This window comes from Sminthopsis crassicaudata, chromosome 1, assembly GCF_048593235.1.
Source record: "Sminthopsis crassicaudata isolate SCR6 chromosome 1, ASM4859323v1, whole genome shotgun sequence".
In the NCBI taxonomy this organism is placed as follows: Eukaryota; Metazoa; Chordata; class Mammalia; order Dasyuromorphia; family Dasyuridae; genus Sminthopsis; species Sminthopsis crassicaudata.
Genome location: NC_133617.1, coordinates 252062400 through 252076509, shown reverse-complemented (window position 1 = coordinate 252076509; position 14110 = coordinate 252062400). Strand labels below are relative to the sequence as shown.

General features: G+C 37.4%; 1 non-coding gene across 1 annotated transcript; it reads right to left on the bottom strand.

The window, feature by feature from the left end:
• Nucleotides 1-3313: 3313 nt before the first annotated feature.
• TRNAA-AGC (transfer RNA alanine (anticodon AGC)) lies at nucleotides 3314-3386 on the bottom strand. The gene has a single exon. It is a non-coding gene; the product is annotated as a tRNA-Ala (tRNA).
• Nucleotides 3387-14110: the final 10724 nt, after the last annotated feature.

Here is a 14110-nt window from a genome sequence, read left to right as displayed (position 1 = left end):
AAACGTGATATCATTAGTTTTTTAATAGTTTTTATTTACCAGATATATGCATGGATAATTTTACAACATTGGCAATTGCCAAACCTTTTGTTCCAATTTTTCCCCTCCTTCCCCCCCCCCCCAAGATGGCAGGTCGACCAATACATGTTAAATATATTAAAGTAACATCATTAGTTTTTTGGGTTTTTTTAAATTTATTTTTTTAATTTTATAATTATAATTTTTGACAGCATATATATATGAGTAATTTTTTAATAACGTTATCCCTTGTATTCATTTTTCCAAATTATCCCCCCTCCCTCTATTCCCTCCCCCCAATGACAGGCAATCCCATACATTTTACATGTGTTACAGTATAACCTAGATACAATATATGTGTGTAAATCCCATTTTCTTGTTGCACTTTAAGTATTAGCTTCCGAAGGTATAAGTAACCTGGGTAGATAGACAGTAGTGCTAACAGTTTACATTCACTTCCCAGTGTTCCTTCTCTGGGTGTAGTTGTTTCTGTCCATCATTGATCAACTGGAAGTGAGTTGGCTCTTCTCTATGTTGAAGATATCCACTTCCATCAGAATATATCCTCATACAGTATTGTTGTTGAAGTGTACAGTGATCTCCTGGTTCTGTTCTTTTCACTCAGCATCAGTTGATGTAAGTCTCTCCAGGCCTCTCTGTATTCCTCCTGTTGGTCATTTCTTACAGAGCAATAATATTCCATAACCTTCATATACCATAATTTACCCAACCATTCTCCAACTGATGGACATCCATTCATCTATCAGTTTCTAGCTACAACAAAAAGAGCTGCCACAAACATTTTGGCACATACAGGTCCCTTTCCACTCTTTAGTATTTCTTTGGAATATAAGCCCAATAGCAGCGATGCTGGATCAAAGGGTATGCACAGTTTGATAACTTTTTGGGCATAGTTCCAAATTGCTCTCCAGAATGGATGGATTCTTTCACAACTCCACCAACAATGCATCAGTGTCCCAGTTTTCCCACAGCCCCTCCAACATTCATCATTATTTGTTCCTGTCATCTTAGCCAATCTGACAGGTGTGTAGTGGTATCTCAGAGTTGTCTTAATTTGCATTTCTCTGATCAATAGTGATTTGGAACACTCTTTCATATGAGTGGATATAGTTTCAATTTCATCATCTGAGAATTGTCTGTTCATATCCTTTGACCATTTATCAATTGGAGAATGGTTTGATTTCTTATAAATTAGGGTCAGTTCTCTATATATTTAGGAAATGAGACCTTTATCAGAACCTTTAACTGTAAAAATATTTTCCCAATTTGTTACTTCCCTTCTAATCTTGTTTGCATTAGTATTGTTTGTACAGAAACTTTTTAGTTTGATGTAATCAAAATCTTCTATTTTGTGATCAATAATGATCTCTAGTTCTCCTCTGGTCATAAATTCCTTCCTCCTCCACAGGTCTGAGAGGTAGATTATTCTCTGTTCCTCTAATCTATTTATGATCTCATTCTTTATGCCTAAGTCATGGACCCATTTTGATCTTATCTTGGTATATGGTGTTAAGTGTGGATCCATATCTAATTTCTGCCGTACTAATTTCCAGTTTTCCCAACAGTTTTTTCCAAATAATGAATTTTTGTCCCTAATGTTGGAATCTTTGGGTTTGTCAAAGATTAGATTGCTATAGATGTACCCTTTTTTGTCCTTTGTATCTAATCTGTTCCACTGATCTACCTGTCTATTTCTTAGCCAATACCAAATGGTTTTGGTGACTGCTGCTATATAATATAGCTTTAGATCAGGTACACTTAGACCACCTTCCTCTGACTTTTTTTTCATTAGTTCCCTTGCAATTCTCTCTTTCTTTTTTTTTTTTTTAAATTTAAATTTTATTTTATAATTATAACATTTTTTTGACAGTACATATGCATGGGTAATTTTTTACAACATTATCCCTTGCACTTCTATTCAGATTGTTTCCCTTCCTCCCCCAACCCCCTCCCCCAGATGGCAAGCAGTCTTATATATGTTAAATATATTACAGTATATTCTAGATACAATATATGTGTGTAGAACCGAATTTTTTGTTGCACAGGAAGAATTGGATTCAGAAGGTAAAAATAACAGTTTACATTCATTTCCCAGTGTTCCTTTTCTGGATGTAGCTGGTTCTGTCCATCATTAATCAATTGGAATTGGATTAGCTCTTCTCTATGTTGAAGAAATCCACTTCCATCAGCATACATCCTCATACAGTATCATTGTTGAAGTGTATAATGATCTTCTGGTTCTGCTCGTTTCACTCAGCAAGTTCCCTTGCAATTCTCGACCTTTTATTCTTCCATATGAATTTTGTTGTTATTTTTTCTAGGTCATTGAAATAGTTTCTTGGGAGTCTCATTGGTATAGCACTAAATAAATAGATTAGTTTGGGGAGTATTGTCATCTTTATTATATTCGCTTGGCCTATCCAAGAGCACTGAATGTCTTTCCAATTATTTAAATTTGACTTTATTTTTGTGGCAAGTGTTTTGTAATTTTGCTCATATAATTCCTGACCCTCCCTTGGCAGATGGATTCCCAAATACTTTATCCTTTTGACAGTTATTTTGAATGGAATTTCTCTTTGTATCTCTTGCTGTTGCATTTTGTTGGTGATATATAAGAATGCTGAGGATTTATGTGGATTTATTTTGTATCCTGCAAGTTTGCTAAAATTCTGAATTATTTCTAATAGCTTTTTAGCAGAGTCTTTGGGGTTCTCTAAGTATACCATCATGTCATCTGCAAAGAGTGATAGTTTGATTTCCTCATTTCCTACTCTAATTCCTTGAATCTCTTTCTCGGCTCTTATTGCCGAGGCTAGAGTTTCTAGTACTATATTGAATAGTAATGGGTAACCTAAGATCATTAGTTTTTAAAAGAACTTTAAAAGACTAAATACAAATGTACTAAATAAACACGTCAGAGAGACGGGCCTCTGAACACACCTTCAGAACTCTACAGGACTGGACCGAAGTTAGACGGTCTCCCGTTTTCTTGCAGAAACACGGGTTTGTAAGTTCTAATGGCCGTCTGGAAGGGGGGGTTTATGGACAAATTAATGGGAGCGGGGTTGAAAGAATTGCTAAAATGTCCGAATTCACCTCGTTTCCGCTTTGAATAATTCGATCCTGAAAGAAAAGTGGAAAACGTAGCTGGATGTAAATGGAATTAGGAAAAACTAAAGGATTTCCGGAGCGCTACGTCAATAATAGTGCGTGTGTAATTGTGACACTTGTACATCACTGGGTAAATAATGATGACATTTCACCACAAAACGCTTGGAGAATGCGGGCATCGATCCCGCTACCTCTCGCATGCTAAGCGAGCGCTCTACCATTTGAGCTAATTCCCCTCCCTGAGAAGCTCCAAAACTGACTCACACCTCACAGGCTCTCCAGCGCTCAGTGGGGGCAGTGCGCTGAGTGAAATACCAGCCGCTTTCCGATGCACTCTTGCTGACTCATTCCACCACCCCCTGCCTCACAGCTGCCTATCAACTTCGAACGCTGGGGAAGGAAGTGGAGGAGGGGGGAAGGGAGAGGTTAAAGGAGGAGGTAGGAGGAGGAGGAGGAGGGGGAAGGGGGAAGATCGGTAACTTGCACTTTTCACTTTTACGACCTTCTCTTCCACATCCTTCCCACGTGAGCGGAATATATGATTCTGCTCATTAAAGTAGCTAGATGTAAAATCACCGGATAGAGGCGATTTCTTTTGATCTTTGTATCTGAATGCCTTGATTGCTGTTTTAATTTCATCAGGGTCAAAGTAAGAAATAACCGAAGACTTAAAAGTGGAATGCAAGAAATAAATGTCTTAAGCTCATTTGTGCATAGCCAGGGTCTGAGCAGACTCAACTATCCCTCAGAACTGGAGGCTTTTAACGCATCCAGTCCGGGAAGGATGGGACTCACATCACCGGTACTGTGAGAGAATGGACTTTCCTGCCCCTCCGCCCGTCCCTCTGTGATAAGTTAGTGCCAAGGCTTAAGAAGAATTTGATCTTAAGCCACTATTCAATTTCAGGTCGATCTAGTGGAAAATCCAAGGCTTTTTCTAGTACAGTATGCACATTTCTTTCAAGGATCTGACGATCAAGGAATCTGTGATCATTCTAAAGAACAAGTTCCCTGGAAAGGAGCAGCCACTGGTGTGGACACTCAGGGCCCTAACTTTTGGGGCCTTCCTAGATGGTTTGGTCACATTCATAAAGAATTTGAAGAGTAATTATAAGTGAAAAGGACACTGGATTTGTTGTCAGAAGAAGGAATCTAAAATCCAGTGCTCTGACATGCTATTTTTGAGGAAAACCATTTAACCATGTCTGGCTCTCCATTTCCTTATGTGTAAAATGGAGGCCTTGGAATAAGTATCTTTTATATTCTAAATATTTCGAACAAACCTTCCAGGTTGACTTCTGGCTGGCTGCCCTGAGTAGAACTCATGCAAACCTTTTACTTTTCTTTATTAAAACTACAAGAGAGATTTTGCCTCCTCCATAAAGCCTTCTTTTATAAAATGTAAGCAGTTTAGTGAATTCCCTTTGTTTCCCCACACACACCTTCCTTTTCATCTAAATCAAACAGGTCAGAACCTATCAAAATCTGATAGATCAGAAATTTCTAACAGTATTGGCACACTGAACCCAGAACTTCTGCTGTTTCAGATGACCAATTCCGATGGATTCATATCAACTCCAAGTTCTGAAAAACAACTCAGATCAGAGATAGCCCGATTAAAAACCAATGTGCAATTATACTGCCGCCTCTCCACTGTGATTTTTGTTTTTATAGCCTCTGTTGCCTGTGCCCACCCTGAGTTTGTGCTAATTGTGCTCTCCTGTATGTGTGTTAACTTAGAAGGAATAAAGCCACAGAAAATGTTTTGTACAAAAGGTTGACACTTGACACCCCAGAATGTGCTCCTCTTTGTCCGTTTAAAAATGTGCTGTTTATGTTTTATGTTTATTTAATTACTATTTTGCTTGTGCTTGTTTTCAGTTATTATGTATTAGGGTATAAGATTACCAGAGTGAGGAACATTTGCCAACTGATGTATTCATTTCAATAAGTATTTGTTAAGCATTTATAATAAGACTCATGATCGTGAACCAATTTTACTAATTCATTGCTTGATCAACAGATTTATTAAGTAATTGAATTTGGGGGTTTGTATCCAAAACCTAGCATAGGGCCAGATATATAACAGTTGATCAATTGAATGAATGAGTGAAAAAGTGTCCCAAACCTGAAGAAGGACCAAATAGTTAAGCAAAGTGAAAAAAAAGCTACTGTGAAAATTGACAAATCATTAAAGGCACAAGTTGTCCTCCAGAGTTTTAAACAAATCCTGCTAAAAACCAGTAAGATTGAGTTTTTAGTTGTTTCTTCACATTTTCAAGAAGGTAATTATCAGTTGAGTAGACCGTATGCTCATCTAAGTTGTAAAATGGAGATAGGGCTCATTGCCCAAGTTTTCTAAGGACTTTCCTTTTACTCTCCAGTTCTTTGGTATTAAAGTAAATGGTGATATTTCTTTTGTTTTTTTAAGCTTTTTCTTAAAAAAAATATTTTTGTTAAAGCTTTTTATTTTCAAAACAAATGCACGGCTTGTGTTCCAAATATTTTCCCTCCCTACTTTTCGGCCCCCTAGGTGGCAAGTAATTCAATGTATGTTAAATATGTGCAATTCTTCTCTACATATTTGCACAATTATCCTGCTGCAAAAGAAAAATCAGATCAAAAAGGGGGAAAAATGGAAAACAAAAAAAACAACAAAAAGAGTGAAAATACTATGTTGTAACTCTTTCCATCACAAGTCCAGTTCCAGTGGACTTAAATTTAATGAGCAGAATCCCATATTCTGCCTTTGATCGGACGTAGATGGAAAAGAAGAAAATGTGAAAAGTACAAGTCCCAGCTCTGCTCCTTCTCTTCCTCTCCGCTCCGGCCCGTTCCTTTCCCTGCTCCCTCCTCCTTCCACCTCCTTTTTCTCCCTTCTTCCCTTCCTCTCTCCCAGCTGAGGGTCGGGTCTCGAGAGAAAAGGGCTGGCGGAAGGAGTCCGCAAGATAGTATCCGAGATCTGCCGCCGGTGTCACGTTCTGCTGACAGCCTGGCCGGACCACAGTGCGGCTGAGAGGTTTGTGCAGGTTTTCGTCGTTTTCAGGGAGGGGAATTAGCTCAAATGGTAGAGCGCTCGCTTAGCATGCGAGAGGTAGCGGATCGATGCCCGCATTCTCCAAGCGTTTTGTGGCGATCTTTTCTTAAAAATGAACTCCGGAAAGGAAGGGACGAATTAACCGGCACTGGGAAAGGCTTTCTGAGTAAAGTGAATCTTTCCTGGGGACCTGAAGGTTTCCCAGGGATTCGGGGCTAAATTTAAGGAAACGGTCAATTCCAGCCCTGCAAATGAGAATTCACGGACCGGGAAATTGTACTGGAAGTTTGTGCCAAGGTCTCTAGTGAATTGTGACGTAACAAAGGTAGGAGGGCAATCAAGTTATGGCGACCTTTGAAAGCCAAATAGACATGGAGATGATACGGTAAGGGAACTAAGGACTCGAGAAGAATCTAGATTCATTCCATTAAGGAGTCTAGCTAGAGGGAGGGGCAACGGAGAGAATTTCAGGGTTCGAGGAAATGGATTTTTTTTTTTTTTTTTTTTTTTTTTTGGTGAGTTAAACGGTGGCTGAAGTGGGATGGGCGTGGAAAAGATGCATGGGAGGTGGGAGTAACTCCTGGAAGTGAGTAAATTAAATTGTGAATTCAGGGTGTTTAAAGAAATATTATTTATGTTGATGTAGGAGTTGAGTAAGGAAAGACTGTGAGCCAGGCACTGAACTAGTTGCAGAAAGGAGAGAGTCTTGTACGGAGGCTGGTTGACAAACGGTTAATAAGATTTTGATTGAGTGGTACATATGGATTGAGGAGTTAGTAAGTAATGGTAGGGAGCGCATCGAACTTCCCTATAAATTAACTGTTTATGTGAGGGATGGGGAATCAAGATACAGCAAAGCACCCTAAATGGATACTGGGAAGTTTAGAATGGGGATGGGTTTAATGGGCCAGAACAATGAGTTTGGGATTTCTTTGAGTTAGAATTATATAAAAATTCTATATTATATATAGAATTATATATATAACACATATATGTTTACAAATTATATATACATATACATATACATATACATATACATATACATATACATATATATATATATATATACATATATATATACATATATATATATATATATATATATATATATATATATATATATATATATGTATATATATATATATATATATATGTAACATCCTTTGAGAATGACATACAATAAGCTATAGAAAATGCATGATTTGGGTTCCTGGAGAGAAACTAAGGCTGATTGTGTACATTTCAGAATTATTTGTATAGAAAAGATAAATCCTTGAGAAATGGAAGGTCATCTAGATCTAGTGGAAAAGAGTAAAAAGAAGAGAGTCAAATTCACATCACCCTGGAGTGTGATGATGGTAAGACAGCAAAGTAGCCTAAAGAACTGTTTCATAGGAACTTCCATCATAAAAACCCAAAGATGGCGTTTCTAGAAGAAGGTAGTTAGTAGAATCAAGGGTTGCAGAGTGGTCATCACATTTACACCTTTTGGGGATAATAGAAGGAAAAGAAAGTTTTAGTTGAGAAGTTACAGAAAAGAAAAAATACCAAAATCAGCAAAACAAGAAGCCTAAACATACCAATCTTAAAAGATATCAGACAGACCGTTAAAAAGCTACCCTAAGGATAGGTACTGGATTCCAAATTCATAAGTACATTCTTGTATGCTTTTAAAAAGTATATTTAAGTACCTTCAATGGTAATTTTTTTCCCCAAAAAACTTATTGAATAGAGAGATAATATTGAACGTTGCCTCCATCTTTTATAGACAAATAGGTTTTGATTTTTAAAATAGACAAAGAGAAATCTGAGGAAAAAATTTATAGTCAATGTTGTGTGGGATGGGTGCTAGACCCCTTTACCCAAATTAACAATGAAGAAGCATCTTCAGATATAGAGGAAGCATTTATTCAGTTCTTGCAAGAAGAGGCATTTGTTTCATGCTAAGCACTTTTGCAATCTTGAAATGACCAATTGCCCAACTCCCCGATTATTACTCTCAAAAATTAGCTAACTTTTTTCTGCAGCCCCCAGCTTGGACAGAGCTGAAGTCTACAGAAAAAAGGCTTTTTTTTTTTTTTTTTTTTTTTTTTTTTTTTTTTAGCCCACAGACATTCTGTGCAAAGACACACACAGACAAAAATTACATGAAAGAGGACTACTTTCTTGCGTGGGGGAAGTAGGGTCCTCTTTCATGTAATTTAGATATTTTAGATTTTTTTTGCTCCAAAGATTTGGTTTAGACTGTCCTTCCCCTCTCCTGGGGAGAGCAGTTCCAATCTCATGGCTTGAGATGCTGTAATACATAGAGCTGACCTCTCAGCAATCAGCCAGAGCACCCCTGCCTCTGTGCCATTTCTCAAAAGACTTCCTTCTGGCTTCCCCTTCCACCTAAGGACAGCTCAAGGGCACAGGCAGTGCCCTGGGAGGGAGAGCTGGACTGCTCCTTCCCCTTCCCTCTGGATTATAAACACATATGTTACCTGATTGGCCAATTGTTGTAGGGCTGCTGTTTTTTCTTCAGAGACTTGTGCTGTTTGTATTTGGATGCCTCTCTTGAGGCCCATACTTTACAGTGGGAGGCTGAGGGTCTGATGTCAAGGACGGGTGAGAGAAAACCCAATCTGTCGCCTGCCTTGAATCAGAACCCCAGCCAACTCCCTGGGAAGTCACAGATCCTGGGAGAGCCCCTGTAAACTGTGTAGGACGGGTGCTGTCTCCCTTACCCAAATTGATTACTCAGAGGCATATTCAGGTAGAAAGAGGAAGCATTTATTTGGTCCTTGCAAGGAGAGATCCAAACTCACCAGCTCAGCTGAGCAGATCCAGAGCCCTTCAGCTCCCCTCTCCTTTAGGCACATTGTGCCTGAATAGTGAATTTGGTTAAATACCAAAAGACTTGAGTTCAATGAATTGATTGAAAAGGAAGTAACTACTGACCAATGGTCAGCAATGTTGTCTACTTCTTGTGAGTTAGGAAACTTCCTGATGCATCTTCTAGACTCTTTGAGAAACCTTGACCTGGTCCCATTCAATGTCATTAACGAATATAAAAAATATAATATGGGAGCACATAAAAAATTATCCATTACAAAGGAGAAATTATAATTGAAATGTAAAGCTAGTTAATAGAAATTTTTAAAAAATCTTTTTCCTTTTTTTTGTAAGGCAAGTGGGGTTAAATGACTTGTCTAGGGTCACACAGTAGAGTGTCTACAGCTGATGGTGTTCTATCCACTGCACCATGTAATTGTCCCCAAGTTGTATTTTTTTAAACCCAACAATCTAAATAGTTTGTGTAATGAGAGAAATGAAGGCAAGATAATAGATGCAGGAAATCCCTTCAATAAAATACAGTATTTGTTAATGACATTAACAATGTAGGAGCCTTCTTTAGTAAAAAAAAAAAAAAAAGAACCCAAAATAAAGATTTGAAACCATGACCTCATATTACATTCATTGGAGGAACTCTTGTAAAAATGGAATGGTTAATGAATTTACTAATCAAATTAGATTTGCTCAAGTTCCCTTACCATTCAGAAGAGGCCAGGAATCAGGAACAGCCAAACAAGAAAAAACTGAATATTTCTTAAATTGGATGAGATTACTCTAAGTACTCACACATTAGAAGTTCCTTTGTGGCATTGGCATACTGAATCTAGAATTCCCCCAGCTATTCCAAATAATAACTTATATTGACTCATGTCAACTCCTAGTTATGAAAAACAACCCACCTCAGCAATGAATTAAAATGACTGATGGGATATGGGGGAATGCAGATGTGCTTTAATCCCCAAAATATATTGAGGTTTTTAAGACTCTCTTCATATGATCCACAAATATAGGGGAGTAAGGTTTTGGCCCCCCAAAATATATTGGGGTTCCAGGCTGGTGTAACAAGATACCAAAAGAATTTGTAGGCTTAGATTATCTTCACATCAAAAGGCAAAGATTTTATTACATTCCAGATGGATAGCAGGCTAATTTCCAAAAGGGAGTTTTAGCAACTAAAAGATTAAGACAAACCACTTTTTGCTGAGTCAAAGGCTACATCTTATCTTAGAACTCTTTGGACATAATTCTAGATTGTTGTCCAAAATGGTTGTACTACTGACTTATAAAAAGGGTCTGAAAAAGGTTTGTCCCTCTCTCTAAATAGAAATGCTTAAGACTGGAATAATTCAGATTAATAAAACTTGTTTCTGATGGTTTAATGCCTAAAATGCAGAGTGCAGAACTTTTTCTATGTAAGTTAATTTAATAAAGGCCATTTGGGAATGCAGCTACGGTACCTATATGACATAAATATTGTTAATATGACAGAAAAGTGTTGATACCAAATGTATTATCTGCCACTTCCCTAAGTAATCCAAGTAGTCTGAATTTCAATATCTTTGCATTCCTATTTTTTACCCCACCCTGAGGCTGGGGTTAAGTAACTTGCCCAGGATCTCACAGCTAGGAAGTATTAAGTGAGTGAGACCAGATTTGAACTCAGGTCCTCCTAAATTCAGGGCTGGTGCTCTATCCACCTCGCTGCCCCACATTCCTAATTTTAAGTTATTTACTCTTGATTGGGTTGAACTGAACCACATCTTAAGCCACCTTCTCCAGCCCCCAGTTTCCCCACATGATCTTAACTTGTAAAGGAATTTAGCTTGAACTGGATCTCAGTGTCTATACTACTCATCCTGTTCATTGAAATTTATTGTATGAATGGGTATTTAGAATGAATGGATATTCTTGCCTGGATAGGCAAGGGGTGACTGGTATTTTATGACCAGTCCTTGCTATCTAATGTGATTCCAGCTTTCCCTTTTATCTTAAAAGTCTAAGAAACTTTTTCTGTTAATTTGCTGATGGGACATCCCCCAGAGTAGTAAGTTTGCCACTTTATCTACATTAAAGATGCTCTATTCCTCCACTAATGAGTTTAGATTTATTCCAGGATAGGATATATTTATGTACAAATATATACTCTCAAAGTGATTACCGAATAAAGCTTTATGGCATTACTTTGTCTTTTGTCCAAGCACGTGTGCATGGATGTGTATGTTTATTTGTTGGGATATGTATGTATGTAATATGCTCTCGTTAGGTTCATAGGACTTTAATGCAGAAAAACTGTTTTGAGTATTATCCTTCTATGGGTTGCTCTGTAGTATTCCTATCTTTTAAATATATTTGAAAAAATATTTCATTATAATATTATGAAGTTTGACAACACAGAGGCTATATTTTTAATTCCTTTAAGATATCCATTTGACAGCAGATAGTTGAATTTCCTTCTAAAAAGAAAAGTGGATAGTAACAATTATTTGTACAATTTCCTATAAGGCATAAATTATGTATATATTATCTTTCCCAGGCTAAAATTATAGAAGTCCCACTTAGGTTCAATCCTACTGCTGCTAACTGGCACAGACACTTGCACATGATCCAATGTTACTAGTCCTGGGGGTGGGAACTTACCATATTGATGCTAGAAAGTGGGGACACCTGATCTGCTTTAGTCTCAATGTACCTTAAGCCAGACAGCTATGTATTGCAGTGCCAGACCTGGAGTGAGGAAGTCTCATCCTTGAGTTCAAATCTGGTCTGAGATACTTAATAGCTGTGTGACCTATTTGCTTCACTTTACCTCATTTGTAAAATGAGGTGCAGAAGGAAATGGCAAATCCCTCCAGCATCTTTGCCAAGAAAACCCCAGTGGGGTCACAAGGAATTGGTACAACTGAACAACAAAACCTCAGAGCTCCCAAATTCAACCCAGCCTCAGCCTTCCGAGAAGGAAATATTAAGCATCTAATGCGTACCAGATACTTTTGCTAAGTGCTTTACAAATATTATTTTGTTTGATCTTTATTTTACAACTAAGAAAACTGAAAGACTAAGTGACTTGCCTAGGATCACACAAGTAAATGCCCGAAATAAGATGTGTATGTTAAGATCTTAACTCCATGCCTAATAGTATAGCCACTATGGTTACATAGTGTCCACAACTCCTGGCTTTTCATTCTATTTCCTAGGGGGACCAACAGATAGTTGCCTTGGCTCTTCTGTCTTCTTGACACAATCTCCAACAGGGGTTCATTTCATCCTGATGGATGTGGCTCCTGTAGGCTTATCTACTTACATGTTGGAAATGGAGTTAGTTTCAGGATTCCTGTGAATTATCCATTTGGTAAAGTTGGCCATGGATCCTGCTACGAGCTCCTAGTGTTTTGATGGAAACTGTCTACCCTGTATTCTTTCCCCAAGGCAGGGAGAGGATCCTATTGGCTTTCTGGAGTTTATTTTAGCTTTTGGCTCCTGAGAATTACCCTTTTCTGAATGTCCTCTGATTTCTGACCATCATCTTGTGTAGTTCTATTTTGAAATGAAGAGCCCATTGCTGCCTGTCTTTGATCACTGTTCTTTTATGTGTACCTTCTGATCTGTGCTGAAGAGAGGAAGAGGAGAGGAGAAGCTGGACTCTAAGTGATAGATTTTTTTGGCACTAAAACTCTTGATTCTTATAGAGAAGTTACCCTTATGTTTCCAAATAGAGAAGTTCTTTATTGATTATACAGATAAGGGGCAAAAACACCTCCTTACTCTGAAATGGTTTTCTTCAAAGGAGCAAGAAAAAAAAAAGTTTTGAATTTCACGTGAAAGAGCAATTGAAAAGTTTCTCTTCTGACAATTGTTTTTTAAATTTATTTTTATTTTGCTGAGGCAATTGGAGTTATGTGACTTGCCCAGGATCACACAGCTAGGAAGTGTTAAGTGTGTGAGACCACATTTGAACTCAGGTCTTCCCGACTTCAGAGCTGATGCTCTATCCATTGCACCACCTAGCTGTCTCCTGACAATTATTTTCACATACAATTAGGGAGAAAAGTAAAAAATATTATGCTGCCAAATATTCTATGAGTATTCAAAAAAATACTTGCGGACTTGCTATAAGTAAAATAAAAATTATTTTAAACTAAAAACCACAAGTTTTTCTCTTACTTAAAACCCTTCATAAACTATCAAGACTTTTCAGACATCTTATGCACTTTGTTTCAGCAATACTGGTGTAATGTCATCCCATGCTTCTTTTCATTCTGGTCAGCTGGATAGTATTGTAGAAAAGTATTACTCTTGAAATCAGGAAGACCTATTCAAATCTTGCCTCAAACACTTGCAGGCTGTCATATTTTAAGCAAATAATTTAACCTCTCTTAGCCTTAATTTCCTTATTTGTAAAATGGGCATAATAACACCTACCATATGAGGTTGCTTACTTCCCCTACTCCCCAAACTTAAAGTGTTATAGAAAAGCTACATACTATAATTTTTCATATTAATTTCTTAATGGTGCACTAATATTACAGTCGTGTCCCACAATTTATTTGGCCATTCCCAAAGTTTTTTGTTTTTTATATTAGTCACTTTTGAATAAACTCTCCCTGTCCCACAAAATTGAACATTTCCTTGAAACTAGCAAAAAGCAAAACTAAAATGGATTATATAGTGATATTATTTGACAGTGGATCTAACTTTATGATCCTATATGGCCCCTGATCATTAGAAGCAATTATTCTCTTATGTGTTTTCTGGGACTTGGTTACAATTGCTCAGTTCAGCTTTTTTTAAAGAGTTCTTTTATTTTACATTGTAGTATTGTATATATTCTTCTGGTTATGATTGTTTTACAATACAACCTTCAAAGCTCCCCGTTTCTCTGAATTCCCATTAGTTACTATTGTCTTGCTACATAACAAAATACCTTACATTTATATATAATTTCACTTTATCTACTCCCCAACTGTTGGGCAATCACCTTGTTTCCAGTTTTTTGCTGCTACAAAAAATGTTGAGCTTTATATAGGTTATAAAGTAAGAGGCAACACACAAGTTTGTGTGTGTGTGTCCTTGTACCCCCGAGATATAAAA